This window comes from Vicugna pacos, chromosome 21, assembly GCF_048564905.1.
Source record: "Vicugna pacos chromosome 21, VicPac4, whole genome shotgun sequence".
Classification (NCBI taxonomy): domain Eukaryota; kingdom Metazoa; phylum Chordata; class Mammalia; order Artiodactyla; family Camelidae; genus Vicugna; species Vicugna pacos.
The window spans coordinates 30,099,649-30,122,286 of NC_133007.1; the positions used below are offsets into that span (position 1 = coordinate 30,099,649).

The 22,638-nt window shown below is 56.0% G+C and overlaps 1 protein-coding gene and 1 non-coding gene across 3 annotated transcripts in view; one reads left to right on the forward strand and one right to left on the reverse strand.

Moving 5' to 3' along the window:
• LOC140688136 (uncharacterized) overlaps nucleotides 1-22,638 on the forward strand; it is a 230,406-nt gene that overhangs the window by 86,856 nt on the left and 120,912 nt on the right. The gene's annotated exons all lie outside the window — the stretch shown is intronic.
• TRNAT-GGU (transfer RNA threonine (anticodon GGU)) lies at nucleotides 14,473-14,544 on the reverse strand. The gene has a single exon. It is a non-coding gene; the product is annotated as a tRNA-Thr (tRNA).

Genomic DNA, 22,638 nt, shown 5'->3' on the forward strand with positions numbered 1-22,638 from the left:
AGGGCCTCCCAGCTGTGTGTACCTGGGGGAGACCCCGAGTGACCCCAGGATGTCTGGCTGCAGGGCCTGTGGCAGGGGTGGCCTGTGATTTCCTCTGGGCCTCCTCCTCGGGACTTCTTCCTGCCTAGGGGACGTCGGGTCCCGTGGGGTCTCTGCACACAGGGCAGCCGTGGGCAGCGAGGCAGGTGGCCTCAGGGGCTGTTTTGGCTCCGTTCAAGGGAGGGAGAGTGATGGCTGCTCTTGCTCTAACTAGATGGTCCCGCTCAAACCTTACAGTTGCTGCGCTAGGAAAGTGATGATTGCAACCCATTTTTCAGATGACAGAACTGGGAGAGAGGTGCCCAGTTCCCTGGGCCGGAGTGCAGGATCTGCTCCCAAGCTGAGGCCCCGTCACCTTGCCGTGGAGCGGTGGAGCCGGGCGGCGGCCGTGGTGGTCCTGACCTGCTGCTTGGGGGAGCTCTGCGCCCATCGCCAGACGGCACTTTTCCTGTTTTTGTTTCCGGGTGCTTGCTTCCCCTTAGCTTTTTTGAGGAAGGTGACATTGCACTTAATAATGCAGATTTTTTTTAAACACTTGATTCTGGATTGACTGGTGCTTCTCTGATGAGCATGGATTCCTGAAGGGCTTGTTGCTGTGGTTTTACTTAAAATGTTTTGCGCATTTACCCCTAATTTTTAAAAATGCAAATGTTACATGGTATCGAAGAGAGGCTTTCAGCCTGGTTCGTCCCTCCCGCTCAGGTGTGGAGCGTAGTGGCAGAAGGACGAGGGAGGGAAGGGGGAGCGCCAGGTCTGAGTCCCTGGCAAGGGGACCCATGTTTTCAGGTTTCTGGCCATGAAACGCCTCTGCCAAGCCTGCCCTTATCCCACTGAAGGTAGTTCCACAGCCTGGAGCCTGTGTCCTCACTTGTAACCAGGGTCACCCCACCCCTGCTTGCTTCTCAGGGTGAACAGGGAGCAGAGGAGCCCCTGCACCTGAACACCTGTGTGTCCGCCCGGAGCCAGGCCAGCGCTGGAGGTGGCTGCTTTCTGAACTCCAGCTTCTCCTGTCTTCACTCAAACCCCGGAGGCTCCGAGCCTCCCCTGCCCAAGTTAGGATCTGGATTTTGGGAGAAGCCCATTTCTCACTGGAAGGAACAGCATCTCAGAGCAAATAGGGGACTTTACTCCAGGGAATCGTGAGCTGGGGAGATGGCCATTCGTGGAGTTTAAGTGCGTGACCCCAGGAATCGCTCAATTCTTTGCACCCACGGAGTTGAAGGGGGAGAAGGAGCCCCGCCCAGGCCCTGGAAGGCACGCCTTTCACCCAGGGCTGCGTAAGCCGGCACTTCTGCTGGCAGTTTTCCCAGAGCTAGAAGGTCTGCAGCTCTCATTCCAAAGCCCATGTCATTTAAGAGGAGATGGAACTGGCCCTTGGAGAACCAGCTTCCCTGCAGGTGGAGCCTGAGGTCGGGGTGGAAGTGCGGAGGGTGTAGGGAGCCTGCACCCAGCTCCTGCGTCCACCTGCTCCGTGACCTTGAGCAAGTCCCTTCACTGGTCCAAGATGAGGCTTCTCTGCCTAAGAGCCTTCCCAGCACCGTAGCCTCTGACCCTTGGGGGCTAGTGCCTGGCTGAGGTCCCTGGGGCCCATGACCTCCCCCTTTTTTTCCCTCATTTCTTTTGGTTTGGAGATCCTCCCCCATACATTGTTCCTGCAAACTACAATCATGAATTTACAAAATGTCTCCCTTGCTTCCTTGTATTTGCATAAATGTTTTTCCTTTTTCAAAGCCCTCTGAGGACGTTGTCTTGTGTTACTGCGTCTGGCTTCTCAGGCAAACCAGGCAGAGAGAAGCAGAGGGGCTGGGGACAAGGAGTGGGGCCCATGGGCCCAGCTGGTGTGGTGAGGTTGGCTCCCCAGGGCAGAATCATCATCACAATTCCTCAGCCCATCCTGGTTGATTTTGCTCGAGCAGCAGGGCCAGGTGAGAACTCCACTGGGAGGGCCGGCCAGGCGCCCTGGCTGTGCTCCTGCCTCTCGTCGCCATGGGCGAGTTTGGGAGGAATGGGCCTCCTTGCTCTAAAGCTGCTTAAGGAGAGACCCAGAAGGTGAAGGAGCGGACGCCCTCTCTTTCAACCCAAGCACCATTAAACTTCCGAGCTGCAAGGGGTCTTAAGGGGTCTTACAGGACGTCAGTGCTGAACCTTGGTAGGGGATGGGTGACATCCAAGGCCTGGGGACTTGTCCGAGGTCATGAATTCTTGACAGCAGACAAGGATGGCTTCTTCCTGGAACCTCGGGATGATGGTCACACCCTCCAGTCAGGACGCGGAGTGGCTCAAAGCATTCCAGCCATGAGCTATTTAACCCTCCCAGCACCTCTCCAAAGGGGATAATTATTACTCATAACCCCTCCGTAGGTGGTTAAACCGAGGCCCACGGGGTTGGGCGAGGGTATGAAATGCCAAATGGAGAAGTTACTCCACGTCACAGCTTAATCTAACCTGCCTCGTAATTAGTCAGGGCTATTCGTTCCCAGCTACTTTCAAAGACCCTGTGTTTGTTGTCTTCTAAAAGCCATATGCAATGCTCCAGCAAAAGAAAACCTCCAAAGAACATAAGTCTCAAACGCTGTCCCACCAGTTCTGTCCCAGCAGACGCGACAGAATGGAAGTGGGGTTGGGGGCAGTGACTTCCCGAGGGGCACCTGTCTTCCCAGTGCATCGGCTCACTGCCCGGGCGACGGGCAGCGTCCTTGTGGGATAGGAGCCCGGGGCGGGGGCTCCAGGGGCTGGTGGGAATTAGAGTTCCCTCTCCTGCTTCTAGAGGGCCCTGCTGGAGGGATTCACGTGTCTGAGTGGACGCGATCCCCGGGACGCGCAGGATTGTTCAGTCAGAGATCACGGGGTGCTGGGTTCGTGCCCCGTGGAGCCCTGGGGCTTGCATTTGCCCCATGTAGGGCCTTGGGTGCACGGGCTGTGCCGGGGGCCACATCAGGCCCGTCGTCTGGTCACCCTGCTTTTCCACTAGTACTCGCTGTCGACTTGCTGGCAACCTGCTTCCCACTGGGGTTGACTCATATTAAAGTTCCTCCCTCCAGGTTTGTGAAAGTTGTTTTTCCAAAAGCCTGCTTCAGACTTCTCGGGTCTTCTGGGGACCCAGGGTGTTTACAGAACTAGGTCAGGGCTGCAAATCCCAGACTGCTGAATGGCCGAGTCTGAAAGGTCCAGAGCAGCGTCCAGGTGGCCGGTCGGTTTGATGGCAAGGACACAGAGCCCCTGGAGGAGCGGGCTTTGCAATAACACACATTGCTCGAGCCAGGGGGACCCCAAAGACTCTTGTTTTTCCTGGGAGGATTTTATCATGACTGTGACTTCCCTTCTTTCTGTCCATAATTTTATGTTTTCTACTCCAAGGTTTCTTAAGTCCAGATTCACCTGGATTGCCTCCTGCAAGGTTTTGTTTCCCAGTTAACTTGTACAATTCAGTCACTGATGCGAGATCACTCATGACCCCCAAACCCAGTGGCCTGAACCACTGCCAGCATTGACTGCCTCTCATGGTTTCTGGGTTGGGATTTCGGGAGTGGCTTGACTGGGTAGTCCTAACTCAAGGCTTCTTGAATCGTCAGCTGGGGGTGGAATCGTCTCCAGGCTGGCCTAGGGTGGGAAGATTGGCTTCCAGGGTGATGCCCTCTCATGGCAGGGGAGCTGGGTCCTGTCCACGTGGGGCATCCCTCCACGGGGCAGCTTGAGGGGCCTGGCAACGTGGCGGCTGGCTTCCCCAGGAGAGCAGGAGGGAGGGGGTCTAACCTGCAATGTCCTGGCCTCAGGAGTCACAGGCTGTCCTGTCCACCGTATTTCACTGGCCACACAGGTCCCTGCCCTTGCTTCAGTGGCCTTCAACACCTGCTCCTTGCTCGGGCCTGACCAAGCGGCTGAATTGGCAGAAGCTGGAAATGCCCTGTGGGGGCGGGGGGGCCGTAAAAGTGGGAGATGAGTGTGTGCCAGCCCCGTCGTGCCCCACACTTCTTAGTGCCACTTGGCCTCCAGCTGGGTCCCCCCTTGACTTGTGGGGCTGCAGCCGGGCTGAGTCACACATATGTTTATTTTGGGAGCACAGGAGGCTCATGGGCCACACAGCCCTCATGCATCCAGTCCACAGATAGCTGGATCTTCACCGGCTGTAGCCAGAGTGGGGTGGGGCCAGCGCTGAATCCTTGGACGCCCTCCCAGCAGGCTGACTTCCACAGCACTGCATGAGGACTGCGAGAGGGACGGGTACCTGGCCGAGGGGGAGAGGAGCACCTGCGGTTGTGTGTCATTGTTCTCAGTGCTTCCCGAGTGTGTTAGCTCATCTCATCCTCCCTAGGGAGTACAGACTGTTGTGAGCCCCATTTTACAGATAAGGAAACTGAGGCCCAGAGAAATGAAATCCCTTGCCTAAGGCCACATATCTAGGAAAGACTAGAGCTGGAATCTGAGCCCAGGCAGTCTGGTTTTCACTCTGATCCAGTTCTCTGTATCCTTCCTGCCTCAGGGCTGTTGGGCGGGTCTCTGTGCCTCTGAACCTCGGTTTCCTCCCATGAGCTAAATAGAGTTGGGGCGAGAGGCAGGACTGCACAGGCCCCATGCTCCCTCCCGCAGCTCAGTGCGTGCCTGTGACTGCAGCTCTCCCTCGCAGACAGCCGCCTGCCAGCCCTCCAAAGTACGGTGTTCTGCTTTCGAGCTGCCCCCGGCCCAGGAGAAGGCCCCGCGGGTCAGGAGGCCGGGAGAATTGAGGATCTGTCCAATGGGTTGTGCTTTAGCTGTCGCTGCAGGATGACTCTTGGTGTGTAATCACAGTATGCGGCTCGGGGACAAAGACATGACAGCAGAGGATGATCAGACAGAGAGAAGGCGGGAGAGGGCAGAGCGGGTGGGGGCCGGGCCTGGGAGCCTCCACTTATATCTCCTCCACGAGAACTCGGGGAGGTGGCCGGGGAGCCCTGCCCTGTGCCCTTCCCTCTTCTCCTGCCCCAGACACCTGATCCCTGGCCCCAGGATTCTGTCATTGCGGCACACAGCTTGGTTTTTTCATGTCCACCAATTAAGGGATTTGCTGGGTTGATGATTCTCAGGAACTTGGTGCAGATGTATTTGAGCCAGTGAGGGGGTGGTGAGGTTCCACTACCTGGATATTAAACGCCTGCTGCTGGGAGAGTCGTGGTCCGCGGCTGGAGGGATCGTGGAGGAAATGGTGACCCGCGGACTCATAAAGGGAAGGCTGGCACACACGGCCACCGTGCACACACAGGCTGCCTTTCCACAGGGGCAGGAAACAGGCATGGCTAAGACTTTAGCACAACTGTATCTGAGTTTCTTTTTGTATTAGATGTATAACAACAGACCCAAATTTGAATTAGAAAATTAATAAGCATGGAGAGAATGAGGGAGATAGAAGAATGCCGTTTGCAAACAGCGCAGGAATCGTTTCAGGCAGGAATCATCAATGGATGACGAAATCAGTGGGCACGAGGCACACGCCCTCCAAACAGGAGGTAACATGGCGCCCTTCGCGGTGTGTGATACCAGGAGGCCCCTCCACGTCACTGGTACTTTCATGATGGTAACACTGAGCGCTTGGCACGGGGTTAAAGTGACCACTTTCCCCTTCAAAATCCATAAAGATCTCCAGGAGAGATACTTTGAAAGGACACCAGGATCCTGTTTCCCAACACGCATCTGCCCACTGATTTCAGCAACCGTTGTTGACGTGGTCTGTGCACCAGCGGCCCCCTCCCCAGACTGTGGAAGAAATACAGATCTCGGGCCCCCTGCCCCAGACTAGGACCTGCACTTTGACAAGACCCCCGGGTGCTTCACATACACAATGAAGGCCGCAGAGAATTCTATTGCACCTTCCAACTCTGAGAGTATAGTTTGGATCCAGTTTGTTTCAACATCACAGGGAGCCACGCAGGAAACCAGAACTTTGAGGCAGGACCCTGGCAGATGAGAGGAGGCAAATGGGGAAACCAGGGCAGGTTACTGGAGAGAATGGGTGGTTCCCCGGACTGTTCGTGCAGAAAAGGAGATGTCCTGACACATCTCAGCCCCTCATCCTGAGCTGCTGAGTTTACAGCCCAGGGCCCACGCTGGACCTCCCTCCACCAGGAGGAGGTCAGGAGACCCAGCCATGGAAAACAGGCACAGACAGAGGGCTCGTGTCCCAAGCTCATTACCAGGAACACAGCGGCCACTTGGTGTTTTCTGAGGAAGGGTTCAGGCGGGTCAGCCCACGTGTTGGCATCGGCGCCTGGTATCTTTGCCAAGTGACTCACTCGAAACAGAACATTTATTTGAGGGAGTGTGTGACAGCACAGCTCTGGAAAATAAAATGGGGGTTTTAGTGTCTGCGTGCCTGGCCCATCTCCCCTCAAACCGCTGTGTCACCACCTCGCTGAATGGGGGACTTGGCGTGCCAGGGTATCGGTCCACAAGGTGGGCTTCCAAATGCTGGCCCACGCACCAGGAGACATCCAACCCAACAGTAGATTATGGTGGAGAGCCTGGCCCGGAAGGCTGGGTCCTGTTATAATAAATTAAGAGCAGGCACGTCTGAGCTATAATCAGCATCATGAGTTCCCTGGCTTGCCAAAAATTGTCTGGCGCTGCGGTGCACACATCTATTAGTGCAAGTGCCCAACAGCTTCAGATTGGATTGGGTGGGGTTATTTTTTGAAAGATGAAAGATTAGGGGGCTATTGGAACATCTGTTCTGCCATCCCTCGGGAAGTTTAAAGTCAGGCGAGTTTATATTATCAGCCAGAATGGGATGTTTTATTCCCTGTGTAGGGAGTTTCAAAAAAAAAAAAGAAAGAAAGAAAGAAAACAGTGAAACTGACACAAGCATTTCCTTGTCCTGCAGCGTGGAGCTCGGGGTTCCCGGGCTCCGGGGCCCTGTGGGAAACAGCCCACTTAAAGAGAAGCTGTTGCAGAGTACGCCTCCGCTCCGAGAAGAGCCAGGGCCTGCGGGCTCCGGGTGGGCGGCCCCTCCACCTTCCTCCGGGGTGCCACTGCCTCGCCCCAGCTGCACGCACTGTCTCCCCTTGCGTCTCAGGGGACAGGGACGGCAGATGAGTGTTCTGTGGTGTCACTGAGAGCTCTGGCTCATGCAAGGGACCAGCTGGAGGCAAGCGCTGGGGTCTGTTCGAGCAGATGGCACTGTCAGATTCGGCTCCCGGAAGTTGTGCAAGACACGCTGCACCTGGCAGGGCTGCAGGGGCCTGTGCTCCGGGGCGGCCTCGGGGCCGCCTCCATGGGGCCCGCAGCAGACGGCTGGGGGTGGCACCCGTTGCCTGCCCCCCTACCCTGTGCCACCCATGCCACGGTTTTACAGGAGGACCTGTTGGAGGACCTTGAAGCCTAATGACAACTCACAACCTTACAGTGACCCCTGAGCTGCCCACACCCCCACCTCTGGCCTCCTCTCCTCTCCTTACTCACTCTGTTCTCGCTCAGCTGCTCTTCTTGCTGTTCCTCAAATACACCAGCTGTGTCCCTGCCTCAGGGCCTTTGCATGTGCTGTTCCTGTTGCCTGGAATTTTTTTTGCTGATACCTGTGTGGCTGGCTCCCTTGCTTCCTTCTGGGACTTCCCTCAGTTGTTACCTTCCCCTAACCACTCTCTCTGAAATTCCAGCTCCCGACTCAGCCACTCCTCTCCCACCTCCTGAGCTTTATTTTCCTTTACAATGAGTGTCCCCAACATACTGCTTTACTTGTTTGGTGACTGTCCGGCTCCAGTCCCTCCAAAACCTGAGTAAGCTCCATTGGCCCCGAGACTTGGCGTGGGTGGTTTGGGACACCTTGAGCAGAGGAGGTTGGTGAGAGAGCAGCAGGGTCTGGCTCTTATGAGCCTCAAACGCCGAGGCCACCCTTCCTGCCTCCACCTGGGGGGTCCGTGCCGTGGCAGCCGTGACCATCTCCCTCAGAACAATCAGACCCAATCTCAAGATTAATTTTCTTTTTTGAAAAAACTTCAGCAAAGCCCCAGTGTCTGGCAAGGCATGGCTTTGACCTAAACAGATCGAGTGCAGACCTACTGTCCAGGTGCACTGGAGCATTCATCCCCCAAACCCCTCTGGTGAACTCATTTTGACCTTGTCTGTCTCCCTATGAATGCTGGGGCTTCACCTGGGCCCGAGAGGCCTCATCTGTCAGGTTACACAAGCAGGTGCCCCTCAGGACACACTTGTGCCCCGGTTTCCTGCGCCCAGCTCCACTTCCCACAGCTGCACCCAGGCCAGCCTCGTCCACCTCGGGGCGTGTCCCCTGCGTAGCTCACCCTCAGTTGTCAGGCTTTTCACAGTGCAGTGCGCGAACCCCCAGCCCTTGCAGAAATGCAGGTCTGTGCTGGGGCCCGAGACTGCGTTCCTAACCTGTTCCCAGGGAAGGCCAGCGTGCTGGGCCACGGATGTACTTCGGGAATCACCAAGCTGGACTATTTGCACAGCTGCTGCCCACTGGGGATACCTGCAGAATACTGATGCCCCGGGCCCTGCCTTCAGGGATGCTGGGCTTAATTGCGCACATCACCAGCTTTTAACAGCACAAGCCCTGGAGTTTTGTCCGCCCGCTTGGTAGATGTTGGGCAGATGTTGGGCGGTTGCAGAGAAGGAAGTGAGTGTTAGGCGGGAGCCCCCAGGGTGGTGGTGACAGGAAGGCGTGGGGTTGGTGGCGGGAACCCCACAGCTGGTGGGGCACGTGGCGAGGTCCTGGGGAGATGGAGTGTGTGAAAGTGGTGTGAAAAGAGTAAAGATCTTTAAAACTTATTATGGCTATTAGTTCCATCACAGGTAATACCCTAAAACCCGCTTTAACCCCCATTTCATCGCTGAGTGGGGTTTAGCAAACATGTTTGTCCGGGCCTGGGAGCAGCATGTGGCTGATTTGATGTACATTGTCTGGCTCCAGAGGAAGAGGAAGGAAAAGGCCTCATCCCGCCATTGGAATTACTGGTGCTGCAAAGGGGCAAAGGCGGGACAATGCGGGTGGCACTTCTGTGGGAACAGTGATGGTACCAGTGGGGACCATCAATCCAGGAAGGCTTCCCGAAAGAGGTAATGTTTTAGAGGAGCCTTGACAAGCCTCTGTCTGATGGAGGAGGACAGGGCGCTCCAGGCAGACAAAGAAAGCAAGCCAGTGTGTGACTTTGAGCAGACAAAGTGAATTATTCAAATAGTCACATGGCGCTTAGAACACAAACACTGCTGTCCCCCTCCCAAGTCAGACCCAAGCTTGGTGACCTGCCAGCACGCATAGGCCTCCTCTCCTTCTGTGGCAACACTGGGAAGCTTTGCATTTCCTCCGAGCCCATAAGGCTCTCATCCTTGGGGAGGTGGGGACTGATTTTTGGAAGCAGCCAGCAGTGATTGCCAGTGAGCCTGGAATAAATGAGGGGTAGGTGCCATGTGGAGCCAGGCTGAGAGGCAAGTGTCAGGTAACGAGGCTCCTTCTCTTATGTGACCCCAAAACCAAGACCAAGGCTCCATCTGGAACGGAACCTGCACTCTTCAGATCTTCTGAGTCCTCCTGATGCCACCTCCTGAGAAGGGCTTTCTCATCCCTGTTTGCTTGATGGGGACCGAGGCCCAGAGAGGTTGAGAACTTGCCCGAGGTCACACAGCCAAGAGGCATTGGACTAAATTCCATATCCACTACAGTAGACAGAGGTCCCCGTAGGGTGCTAGAGAGATCAGCCCACGCTGTCTTTCTCCCTTCTGGGATACGGAAACCTCCACTTTCTTTTCAGTTGTCAGATGAGGCCTCTGTCTAACACTGGCAGTGGGGGAGTTCAGGAGATTGGCACTCATCATTTATTGCTGTTGTTGAATAGCATTTTCTGAACGCCAGGCCAGGGTCAGTTGGTGGTGTTCTCAATGCTTTACAAGGATTGTCTCATCCAGTTCCTCACCCCATCCTGGGAGGTAGAGACCATTACTGTTCCCAGGATACAGAAGGGGCAGTTGAGGACCAGAGAGGGCAAGTAACATGCCCAAGGCCACACAGCTAGGAAGTGATAAGCCAGGATTCAAACCTGGCAGCCCGACCCACTGGGGCACATCTAATGACCAGGGCTCAAAGGACCTCACAGGGCGTCCCAGCACCTACTTCCCCTTCTGGAGTGTGTCAGGCAGGGAGAGCAGAATTTTCTGCTGTCAGGCCCTCAAGACCTTGCTTGAAGCTTCTTTGGAGTCTGTTCCTGGCCCACAGAGACTCCTGGACTCTCTGAAGCCCCCATGCAAAACAAAGCAAGTGGTGTGGGAGGGGCACTGGGAGGGAGCCCAGGCCCCCACTGCTCCGCTCCGCTGCCCAGCTGGCCCTGCTGGCCCTGCAAGACAAGCTGTGACAGCTGCTGAGGGATTTGCATAGGCAAGGGCTGGAGAGGTTTAGGGGTGCTGAGCAAGTCCCCCTGGGGTCCTCATCCACCAGATACCCCCTTTCCACAGACATGGGTAAAACTCAGAGTGGCTCATTTCTGCTTCCCAAAGGGGCCCTCTTCAGGAGGAGCCCTGAGCCAGCCCCCTATTCATTTCGGTTCCAAGTCCTCACGTGGCAATAACAACTGTGCCTCTGAACATTCAAGCCTGAAGCCAGCCTGGGCCCCAGGGCTCCTATCAGGCTGGCCTCAGCACCCCACGGCCTTTCATGGAGGGGACGCAGTGCAGGGTGGCAGTGGGTCAGTGGGCAGGGGGATGTGAAATGGCGCCTTTCTTGGCCTGTCTTCCCACCACGTGGGCCCAGGGGCTGGCACGCAGCCACGCCAGTGCTGGCCAAACCATGGGGACCTTGAGTGCTTAGTGTGACCCAGGATCACCTGGCGCCCTTGCCAGACTGGTCTGGTAGCTGCGTGCTGCACCCAGGCCCAGGAGGTGAGGGTCAGGCCACTGGGTCCCTGGGGCTAAATTTAGCTGTTCTGCACCTCCGCTTCCACATCTGTAAAATGGGAGGGTTACATGGTACTTATGAAAGCACAGAGCACTTGCCTGATGCCGTTATAATGCTAATGCTGATGTGGTGGATGGTTACCAAGGGCTGAGTTAGGTGCTGGACACTGTGGGCTGGTCAGAGAGGGCAGCTGACATCCGTCAGGGGCTTCCCGGGGTGGTGATGTGGCATTTAGACTTACAGGTCCAGGCGGCAGGGGACGTTGGCTTCTGGCCTGATTTGATTACAACTCTGAAAACTGAGTGAGAAGGGAAACCACTCGGCTTCCCAGGCTTAGCACCCCACACCTGGGCCCGGGCCAGCCAGGCCAGAACCATGCCTGGGGGGCTGGCTTGTTCTCAGGGCTGAGATAGGGGATGTTTGGAGAGAAAGAGGCAAGTGGAGACCCCGGGGGCCTAGATGGGCAGAGGCTGTTTGTGGGCGAAGAGCCCTGATACCCAGGGAGGAACCGAGGGTGATGGAGGTTCGGGCCTCGTTGCCAAGTGGGGAGTAACTGTGGGTGGTTGGGAGCCCTGAAGGTTTGGGGTGAGGGGCACCTCCAAGCCAGGGCCTGCTTGGTCTCCTCGGGCTGGGGGGTGGGTCACCATCAGAAGCTGTCCAGGTCTTTGGAGTGGGGAGGGATGGCACCCCCGGGGCTGTGAAGGGAACAGAGACCACCTGCTCACAGCCAAGACCTCCCTCCCCTCCCAGAGAGGCCGAGGTCCTGTGCCCCAGGGCGGGCTGCCCAGACTCTCCATCCAGCCAAGATTTTTGCTGACTCAGCTGACCACCTGCCTGCTCTTCTTCCCTTTGCTAGTTTCTTCTTCCTCGTGTGTGTCATCTCAGGCAAAGGTGGAGAGGAGGTGTTTGGGGACAGGGCCAGTAGCGGGGACCTGGTGTGCAAAACCGCTGGATATAGGACTGAGGCCGGTCTGGGGTCCGGGCTGACCCTGTGGGGAAGTTAGAGGATTCCTGTCCCTCCCAAAAGCGCCATGTGGGTTTTCCTTGATGCAGAGGGGAAGTGGTTTGGATACCCGTTATTGGACAATTAAGTCCTTCAAGAGGAAAGACCGTCTTCATGTCACACCTGAGGATACCTGTCCTACCCTTGGGCCCAGCCCCAGCCTCTTTAGCTGGCCCAGCTTGTCCCCTTGCTGTCCTCTGACCACTCAGCCTTGTTCACGTCGCTCCTCTTGCCTTGCCATTCTACCAGGAACACTCTGGCCTTCAGGGATCCTCCCCACCCCAGGCTTCAGCACCACCTCAGTCTGTGCCGTTCCATCAGGCGCTGATCGTGTGCTGCCTCACATCGTTAACTGAAATGTGAGTCTCTTTCCCGCACCTAGATGCTAGGCCTCTAGAGATCAGGTAACGTGCCTTAAACCCTCTGTCACTCATGTGGCTTTCTGTTCATAATTCCAGGGCTCCCATGTGCAGTTGTGCAGGTTCCACACTGCACAAGGACACCAATTGAAAATCTAGCCTATGCACCACATACCAAACTACATGTCTTGGAGCAAGAGCACATTTTTTTTTCTAATGTAAACCTTTAATATACACCTTGCTCCTCTTTTTGAAATAATCTGTGATGTTAACAACTCTGCAAAAGCCTTTTTGGGGTCAAGAGGGACACGAAGAGGATAGGAGGCAGCCACTTCACACCCTGTCTGTTAGTTTCTGAGTTACTTTGTGTTCTGACCAGATGACGGTCAGGGACCACTCCTGTACTTCTTTGCCCCTGCTGCAGCCACCGCCAGCTGGCACAGTTCCCCGAGAATGGGCAGCCTGGCAGTGTCTGCTTAGTGCTCTGGGGCAGGGGAGCCAGGAGGCATTTCTTCACCGTTACAGCCAAATCAGCAAACTCAGAGCAGGGCCGCCAGCCCCAAACAACCCCAGGAACAACAGCAGACCCTTCTATGGCACGGCTTGTCTACATAGGGTCTGGGGCATGGGTGAGAGGCCGGGGTCGGGGGACGGGGGCGCTGTCCCTCCCCAGCCCCGGGGCAGCACAAGCCCAGCACAGTGGCCACTTTGCAGAAGAGCGCCTTTGTGTCTGTCTGGCTCTTGGTGTATTTTTTTCCTTCCTGAGGCAGTCAAGCGGCGTTTTCCTGATTCTTCCCTTCCAAGAGGCCTGCTGCAGCCCTTGGAGAGGCTGCCGTGCCTCCCGCCCCCTCCCCTGCCCCCGCGCGCCCTGGCGTCCTGGGGCGCGGCGTGGAAGGCAGACGTGCCCACGGGGCTCAGGGCCATGGCGCGGGCACAGTGTGTGGCCTCTGCCCAGCAGGCCAACCAGGCCTCATCCCAACCCTTCTTCCCCTGCCAGCCCCAGCTGCTGACCGAGCTCCTGACCCCGGGGAGACCATCCCCACACTGTCCTCATCATACAGGAGGCTGGGGGTGCAGGGCAGGGATGGCACAGCCCTCTAGTAGCAAGAGGCTACCCCTCCCCAGGCCTCTCTGTGGGGTCGTTAAACTCCTGGCTGGCTCTGCCCTCCTCCCCTTCCCAGCACAGAACAGTATGCTTGTCACTCTACCCACAAAGGGCCCTTATTTCCCTCCATCTTTTCTTAGAGCTGGCTTTGGGTTGACTGGGTCAGGCTATGGGGACTTAGACAGAAATAGGGAAGCCATGCCCTTGACCCCTCAGGCAGAGAGGTAAACAGAATAATCACCCTCAACCCGGGAGGTGCCAGCATCCCACACCAGTGGCTGTTTGCTGTGCATCTTTGGGTGAATTACTTAATTTCTCTGGGCTTTGACTTCTCATCTGTAAAATGGGGATAATCATAGATATTACTTCTTCTGTGAAGAATAATTTTGTAGTGTGTGCATCTGCAGATTAATTTGTTGTATTTTTAACATTTTGATCAGCTTTATTGAGATATAATTTATATATACTAAAACCCATGAGTTTCAGGTATCTAATTCAGTGAGTTTTGACGAATGTTTGCAGTCATGGAACAGCCACCACAATCATTACGCAGAATGTCTCCATCACTCCAGAAAGTTGTGTGTGCCCTTTGGTCATCAGGTGAGCCCCGTCTCCCTGCCCTACCCCTGGCGGCCACAGGTCTGTTTGCCTTCATTAGCTGGTCCTTCCCTGCTAGATGCTGGGCAGGTGCTAGGCCTGCAGTAGTGTCCTGGGGCTGGTGTAACTAATGCCCACAAACTTGGTGGCTTAAACCAACAGAGGTGTATCCTCTCAAGTACCAGAGGCCAGAGGTCTGAGGTCAAGGTGTCAGCAGGGCTGGTTCCTTCTGGAGGCTCAGCGGGAGAATCTGTCCATGCCTCTCTCCCACGTCTGCTGGCTGCCAGCCATCCTCAGTGTTCCTGGGTTTATAACTGTATCACTCCCATCCCTGCCACCCTTGTCACAGGGCCTTGTCTGTGTCTTCACATGTCCTTCTTATAGGGACACCATCACTGGATTTTAGGCCCACCCAAACCCAATATGACCTCATCTTAACTAATTACATCTGCAAAGAACTATTTCCAAGTAAAGTTGAGTTCTTTTTTCCCCCTCTTAATGGAGGCACTGGGGATTGAACCCCGGACCTCGTGCACACCAAGCACGTGCTTTACCACTGAGCTATACCCCCAACCCCCGTGGTCACATTCTGAGTTTCTGGGTGGACATGAACTTTAGGGGGACACTATCTAACCCAGGACAGCACCTCTCTGCTTCAGTTTGCCCATCAGTACAGTGGGGATGATGGCACTAATGCCTCTTCCCAGGCTATTGATTTAATGAAATAACAGAGGGAAAACCCCAGAGCATGGCCTGGCTGCCAGCATCAGCCGATTCAGTTGCCTGTTCCTGCCGGCATCTCTCCAGCAGCAGCGGGAATGCCCTGTGTCCTCTCCACCCCAGAGCAACCCTCTGTCAAAGTTTGAAAGTTCAGACTTTCAGGACAGGTGGCTGTAACCAGAGACCTCCTATGGCTTAGCTTGGCCTGCTTCTAAGCTCTGGATAAACGGTTTCTGGCAATCCGTGCCCTTCAGAGCCGACCTTTAGGGTTTGGGGTTTATTCTCAGGGTCGTGTAGATCTGGCTGCCCCTTTCCCCAGCTGCGTGGCATTCCATGATGACGTTCGTTGGTTCGTGTTCTGCCGAGGACGGGGCATTGGCTCCTTCATCTCCTGTTACAGATGCTGCCTGGTGCCCGTTTTTTAACCTGTGCTTGCGAGGGGGCGTTTCTAAGGGTTTGCAGCTAAATTTCAGGCTGAAGGGCTGAGGTCACCTTTCGCTTTTCTGGACGATGCAGATGCCACTGGTTTGTGGGAGGGTTCTCCGAGGTCAAGAGCCTTGACCCATTCAGCCAGATGCCTCCTCCCCTAACCCGATATGCCCAAGAAGAAACTTTTTGTCTTTAGCCCTCTCCAGCCTGCAAGGGCGCCGCCCGGCCAGGACCCTCCCTAGAGTGTCCTGCTGCCCTGTCACTCACCTCACCCCACCTCAAGCCCACCGCCAGCCTGCTGGGATGATTCTAGAATGTTCCTGACTCCATCTTCCTCTCCCCACCTCCACGCAGCTGTGGTTTTGACTACATCTGCTGAGGGCTTCACGGGAGACAGCCAAATCTTAGCTAAAACACTTGCAGGCAAGAAGTCACCTGAGATCGTCTGTTTCTTCCAGCGAGGCAGGAGGGTTCCCACCCCAAACAGATGGTTCTCTGGGTGGTGGGACGTGAGCAGCAGCCCCCAGGGAGTTCTGGGGGTGCAGCGTCCCCCCTGCAGGTGGGCAGGCAGGTAGACCTGGCCCCTGCATTTTCACCTGGTTGCTGTCAAGGTGGGGGAGGGAGGGTGAGTGGTTCCACCTGCCTGAGTGTCCCTGACTTGGGCTCCCAGATCCTGGGGTGGAGATGGGTGGGTGGGAGCTTCTCTCCGATGTCTGTGGAGGTGCTGTCACTGTAGGTCCCAGGCAAGGGCTCCCGGAACTTGGCAAGGTCCTCCTGGTTTCCCCTCTTCATGGATATGAAAAGGGGTGAGAGGGAGGGTAGAGCTCAGTGGTAGAGTGCATGCTTAACATGCACGATGTCCTGGGTTCAATCCCCAGCACCTCCATTATAAATAAATAAATGAATCTAATTAACTCTCCCTCCAAAAAACACAAAAAGAAAAAAGAAGAGGGGTGAAGAGGTACCCAGGTCCACATGACAGGCCCATGGTCCCTTAAGCCGAGGACGAGGAATCCCTCTCCACCCCCCGTATTTTCTCTGTCTGAACGGGTTTCACGGAGTGCTTTTTCGTGCCCCTGATGAACAGCTGCTTCTCAGAAGTCTGAGAAGAAAGAGCATCCTGGTCTGGAAGAGGGTTATGGTCTGATCGTGATATTGGTGCCAAGCTGGTCCTCAGTGATGACCCCTCACCTGCCGGGCTGGACCCGCTGCTCCCGTGGGCCTGAGGGGCTCCTGGAGGCAAGACAGATGTTCTTGATGCACCAGAGGGCCCAGCTCTGTGCCCAGAGGGTGGGCTGGTGTGTCTGAGATGCAAGGCTGGCCCTGGGAGCCCCCAGTCGGGGTGGGATATGGCCCGGGTGGTCCTAGGAGATGATGCTGTGGGGGTGGGGGCTTCAGTTGTACTGCTAGGTTTGGTTTGGGTGGGATTTGTGTGGGTGGCTGCACAGTGGGCTCTGGGCATGGGGAGGGGACACTGAGATTTCAGCAGCAGGCCCTCATGGAGGGGAGCAGGAGAAAATGTAAGTCGAGGCCCTATCAGAAATTTCCTGGTGGAGTTGATTCTGTGGACAGCAGGCGGCAGTGATGATCTTTGACAGGAAGTGACACCAGGAGAACTCTTCCCGTAGGCATGTATTAGTCCCCTGCCAGGGGCCAGCACAGGGCTGGCATTTAGCAGGCAGCTTCCACGTCTGCTCTGCCCTCCACCTGCAGACTTGGCAGGATGCAGAGGGAGGAACGGCCCTCACGCCGGCTGAGTGGCTGTGGCGTGGCAGATTGTGGACCTGGACGACCGATACCAGGGCTGTGCGTGACTTGGTCCCTGCCTGCCCCACCGGGAAGCCATGTGGGAAGAGGGGTTTCCTTGCAGGACCCCACCTTGCGCTCAGGTGACCAGCAACTCTGTTCTATCTCAGCCGCTCGAGGAGAGACTGTGTCAGGTCACACAGTCACAGGTTCTGGGGATTCAGGGGACTTATCTTTGGGGGACCTTATTCTGACCACCATACCCTGGATGACCAGTTAGTTGGGCAGGTAGGGGCCAACAAGGAGGGACAGGAAAGAAACTAGAGCCCAGGGACCCAGGGACCCACCCCCCGAGAAGAGGAAGGGGGCCAGCTGCAGCCCTGCCACAAGGAGCCGAGGGGACATGGCTAAAGACGGCCTGGAGTGGTGAGGGAGGGCGGGTGAGGCGGAGACCCACCCCTGGGCGAGCATGTTTCCATTTCTCAAGGTCAGTTGGCCCAAAGGGAATCTCTGTTTGCCACACTTAGCAGCCAGCCTGGGTGATGTGTCCCCTCTGTGGATGGAGGACCCCAAAGCTCCAGGCAGGTGCTTCGTTAGGGGCTTCTTTCCATGTTGCCCTTGGGGTCTGGAATGCCCTCTTTGGCTGGTCAACATCCTTGGTCCCTGAGATGGGCCTCTGGGAAGGATATCTCTTTGTCTAGCCCTGATGAAAGAGACCACATAATATTTTAAAATAATTAAGTGGATTAGAGCCATGTTAATGTCATGGGCAGGGCGCGGACTTGGTGGTGGATAGGCTAGAACTCACTGGAGTGGCTCAGGGGAGTCAGGTCTTTATGCACCTGGTGTCGGAGAATTTTCCTTCTTGGCCAGCAAAGTCAGTCCTGCCAACCACCTGTGGTTGTGGGCACACCTCCATCTGCCTGTCTTCCTGACATTCTGCAGCCCTATATCTCAGCCCGCCATGGGGCACGGCCTTCTCGTCAGCAAGTTTGTCCAATGAACATGATTCCAATCAAACCTCGTACAGTTTTATGTGTACCTTCTCATCTTCAAGGAGAAAGATGCACTTGGGTTGACCTGGAAAGTCTAGGATATACACTGGTCCAACAGGACCTTGTTAATGGTTTGGTGCGGAGTCTGGCATGGCAGAATTCTTGTGTCTGTTTGGGAATCTGCCAGTCTTAGGACAGTGCGTGGCAGAGCTGGGGACAGGACCAGGCTTCTGGGTCCTGGGCTGCCTTCCTGTGTGCCTCCGTCCAGCCAGCCCTCGCCTGGCTTCAGGGAAAGCCGGGGCAGGTCCACACCCACTTCCACCCTGCAAACAGTCGAGGCCTGAGGTTGCAGGGAGCGTGTCCAAGAGCAGGCCTGCCTCTGGGCATCCAGCAAGCTTGACCTTGCTCTTAGGATTCAAGTGCAGCACATTCTGCCTGAGGCCTCTGCCCTACCCCTTCCTCTGCAGAAATTAAAATGGCTTTCACTGTAGACTGAACAATTACATTTTTTATTGTGTTAGAATATAGATAATGTAAGCTTTGCCGTTTTAATTGTTAAGTGTACAATTCAGTGGCATTAAGTGCATTACTGCGTTGTACCACTCTCACCACCATCTATATCCAAAACTTTTCATCTTTCCAGTAGAAGCGCGGTCCCCATTCAGCAATAACTTCCCGTACCCTTCCAGCAGCTCCTGGTAATGCTGGTCTCCTTCCTGTCTGTGAACCTGCCTGGTCCAGATGTCCCCTATGAATAGAATCAGACAACATCTGCCCGTTTGGCCCAGCCTCGTTCGCTCAGCAGGACGTTCTCCAGGTTCATCTGTGCTGGAGCCTGTGTCTGTGCGCCGTTCCTTTTGGGGGCTGAGTACTATTCAGAGCGATTATATTTTGTTCATCCACTCATCTGTTAAGGATGACTTTTCTGAGCCGTCACTGTGTGCCTGGCACCTACCTCAGTTCTCCCAACAGCCCTGTGATCTAGGCCCCAGCTTCACCCCAGATTGTGGATGGGACTTAATACAGGTGAGCAGTTCAGCCCCGACCACCCACCTTGCACATGTGTGGCTGAGCTGGGACACCCAAGGGTGGTTGCCCATCACACCCATACCATAAGCCCCCCAGCCGGCCTGCCTCCTGGAGTTTGAGGGTACGGTGGGGCTGGAGGAGGGGGAGACACCGGCAGAGTTGCAGCCAGGCAGCTGGTCCCGTGAGCTGGCGTTGCAGGACAACTCTGCTCTCTGGCCCCCTTGAGTGCAGGTGGGACCTTGTCTAGCTGCCCTCCCCCAGGGGCTCTGTCTTCCTGCCTCCTCCCATCGCTAGGAATTCCTGCAATTCCAGCTGCCTGCTCTCTGAAGTGGCACAAACCTTCCCAAAGCCACAGGGCCTGGCTGGGACCCCCCCCCCTTCCCTCTCACCTCACATGGCGCCAAGCCCGCTACAGGAATGTTGATGGTTAAACCTCCCAAGTCGAGACCGTGTTGATTTTATGGCCGTGTGGGCCCAGCAGAGTGGTGCCCTCTGTGAATGTTTGCTAACAACCCAGGCAGCTGGCAGAAGCAGCCTTCACTTGGGGGGATGTGTGGAATTCCTGAGAGCAATTGGAGAAGCCCCCAGAAGGGGGAGGTCCCTGGGAGGTGGGTTCTAGGGGTGATGAGTGGTTTCCAGAAAACACAATCTCCTCCTAAAAATCTGTCCCCCAAACACAAATTCTTTCTGTCCTCGCCTGTACAAGCCACCCTTCAGCAGGGCCTGGGATGGGAGCGATTCGGTTTATCCCCAGCTGCCCTAAATGGGCAGCGGAAAGGAAGTTCACCCAAGTAACATCTTGGGGCCAATGACCGGCCTCTCTGTTTTGTGCGTCCTCGCTGGGGACGCTGCTTCCTGACGCTCATCTGCCTCTCGTCGCCAGCTCTGCTGCTCTCTGTGTCTCATCTCTGTGCTGTTGAAGCCCGGCCCCGCCTCCCTGGGTCCTCTCCCAGGACAGGGCAGAGGGGTCCCCCTGCAGGCAGCAGCCCCAGTGTGGACCCACCCTCCTTCTACCTGGTTCAGAGGCCCTGGGCGTCAGGCCCTGCTGTTTGTCTCATGAAACCAGCACAACCTACGACCTTGTCCCCCTCCAGCCTACACACCTCCAGGCCCCAGAGTCCAGCCCTGCCTGGGAGGGAAGCCGGGTGCAGGCCAGCCTGAGCAGCTAGGGGAGGGAGCAAGCCACTCTGGGTTCCGTGACCCAGGAAGACAGCTCTGCCTCCTCGATGGGTAGAAACACTCACACAGCAGCAGAACTCTCCAGGCAGACACCCTCCCCGGACCTCCCTGCCCCGACTGAGCTGCTGAACAGCCCTCTGAACAGCCGTTAATGACTGCCCCAGATCTCCAAATCCTCCACTTCCAATTTCCCGTCGCAGAATGTCACCTGGGGGAGGAGACACAGCCCAGGAAGGGAGAGAGGAAATAAAAGGGAGAGAGAGAGAACTCGAACGCACACTCTAATCTTCGCTCGGCGCCTCAGCGTTCAGGAGCCCCAATTAATCATTATTAATTTAATCCAGGATGACTCAGAGTCGTCCTGACAAGAGATCAGCCACGATTTATCCCACCTGCTAAGGGACGACCTTATCAGAATTCGATGAATTTGTCATTGCGTTGAGCAAGGACCCTAATGAATCTCTTGTCTGCTCAGTTTACTGAATGACCATCAGCCGCCCGTGACTCACGGCCTCCCCACCCCCATGGTGCTGCTGTCAGGGCTTTTCTTGGACAGCATTATGGGGGTGAGCTGGGCTCAGGCACGAGGACCCAGCCTTTTCCCTTCTCTGGCATCAAATGAGAGGTCATAATTTTCTGTTCTGATGCTGGCAGTTCTCACATGCATTGTGCATCAGAGTCACTGGGGGTGCTGGCCTGAGATGTGGGTTACAGGGCCTCCCCCAAGCTTCTGATTCAGAAGGCCTTGGCTGGGGCCCAGGAATCTGCGTTTTAACAGGCACTCCTGGTAATTCGGATGCAGAAGGCCCATATGTCTCTCCCTAAGAGCGCTGTGATTTCCTTGAGGTAGGATCTTGGCCTTAGCCATTGTTGAAGTTCCGTGTATTAGGCGGCGGAGGGGGGAGTGATGCTAGCTGCTGTAACAAATAGCCCCCAGTTGTCAACGGTTAATGCAGTAGAAGCTTATTTGCATTTACATCATAGTTGGATAAGGTATTCCGAAGGTCTTCCATGAGATGGTTCAGGGGCCCAGGCACTGCTGTCTCTTGGGACCTTGGCACCCCCACTGCTAGCCCAGAGTGGCAAGGGGTGGAAAATGTTGTCTAGCTGTGTGTCCAGAGCTGTGAATCAGATTTGGTGAGTATTGGCCAGTCTCTGCCTCATCCAAGGCCTGGCGGGGTTCTCAGCACATGCGTGACATTTAGGTGAGGTGGCCGAGTGACTGGAGGCTTGCCGTGTGGTGGTCACTCAGATTTAGCTCGTTTCTGGGGCTCCAGGACATGCCTTAGCCATGGTCATGCTGAGATCAGGAGCACCCAGAAAGTGGGTGCTTTGGGTTTCAGGCTCGTGCTTCAGTGCTGAGTCACAGTCAATTGTTCCCAGAATAGAAGCCCATCGTGGTGTCACCGCTCACCTGCGGCCAGTGGCTGGGGGCTGTCGTCCTTCCCTACCTGTGCATCCAGTGCTGCTGCCCATCTCCTCCTGCAGGAGACCTCCCTGTCACCAGAGGGCACTGAATGCCCCATCCTCTGAACTAGAACTAGGACTAGCACGTGTGGTATTCCTAGTAACTGGCCCTTATTGAGCGCTTGCTGTATGCCGGGGGTTCTTCCTGGGCTCATTCATTTGACCCTCACAACAAACCCTGGGCAGCAGCTCCCATTGAGGCCCAGAGAGCTGAAGCAGCCTGCCCAAGGCCACATAGCTCACAAGCTGCAGACTAGGTGACAGATACGATAGCCAGGAGCAGGGCTGTGAAGCCAGGCCACCCAGGTTCACAGCCGACACGGCCTCCTGAGCTCTGGGGGGCCTGCGAAAAGTGACTTTAACCTGGCCCTGCCTCAGTTTCCCGGTGAGTAAAGTGAGGGTGAAAACAGGCTGCACCCTGCAGGGCAGCTGTGAGAATGACAGGGGAGAACGTGTGTGAAGTGCCCGGCGAGCATGCGAGTGCGGTGAGCACAGCCCTGAGGCTGCCGCAGCTCCTGCTTTCTCGGGCGGGGTCTTCAGTCCCGAGGCCCCAGGGCGCTGTGCCCTGTGCTTCTCCACGCACTCCTCGGGCTCACCAGGCACCCTAACTGCCTGACCACAGGAAGTGTCTGCTTCCCTGCTCCAGGCGAAGACAGCAACTCAGACGAGGAGAACAGGACCAGGAGAGGTCCTGGGTGCAGAAGATTCCCCCAGAGAGGAGAGAGGACTAGACAGGAGGAGATGACAGAAAGTGCCTCCGGGGTGACTGTCCAAGCTCTGTGTCCTTTCTGCACCTGACACCCCAAATCATGGACTTTCTGAGCACAGAGGGACCTGGAGACAGCCTTCCTGTTTCATGATGGGGAAACTGAGTCCCAGGAGGAGGAAGGGACCAGTCATTCTGCTGTTTTGTGTGGAGCTTAGAGTAGCCCCATGGCTAGCAGAGGTTGGGAACTCAGTGGGGTGGAGGCCCCTCTTTCTGGAGGCCACCGGGCATCTTCCATGCCAGGAGGAGCCCCAGACTGTGTCTTCAGAAAGGAAAGGGAAAGAGGGCTTTGGGGGTGCCACTGTGGGCAACCACCAAGGTGGGGGTCCTCTGT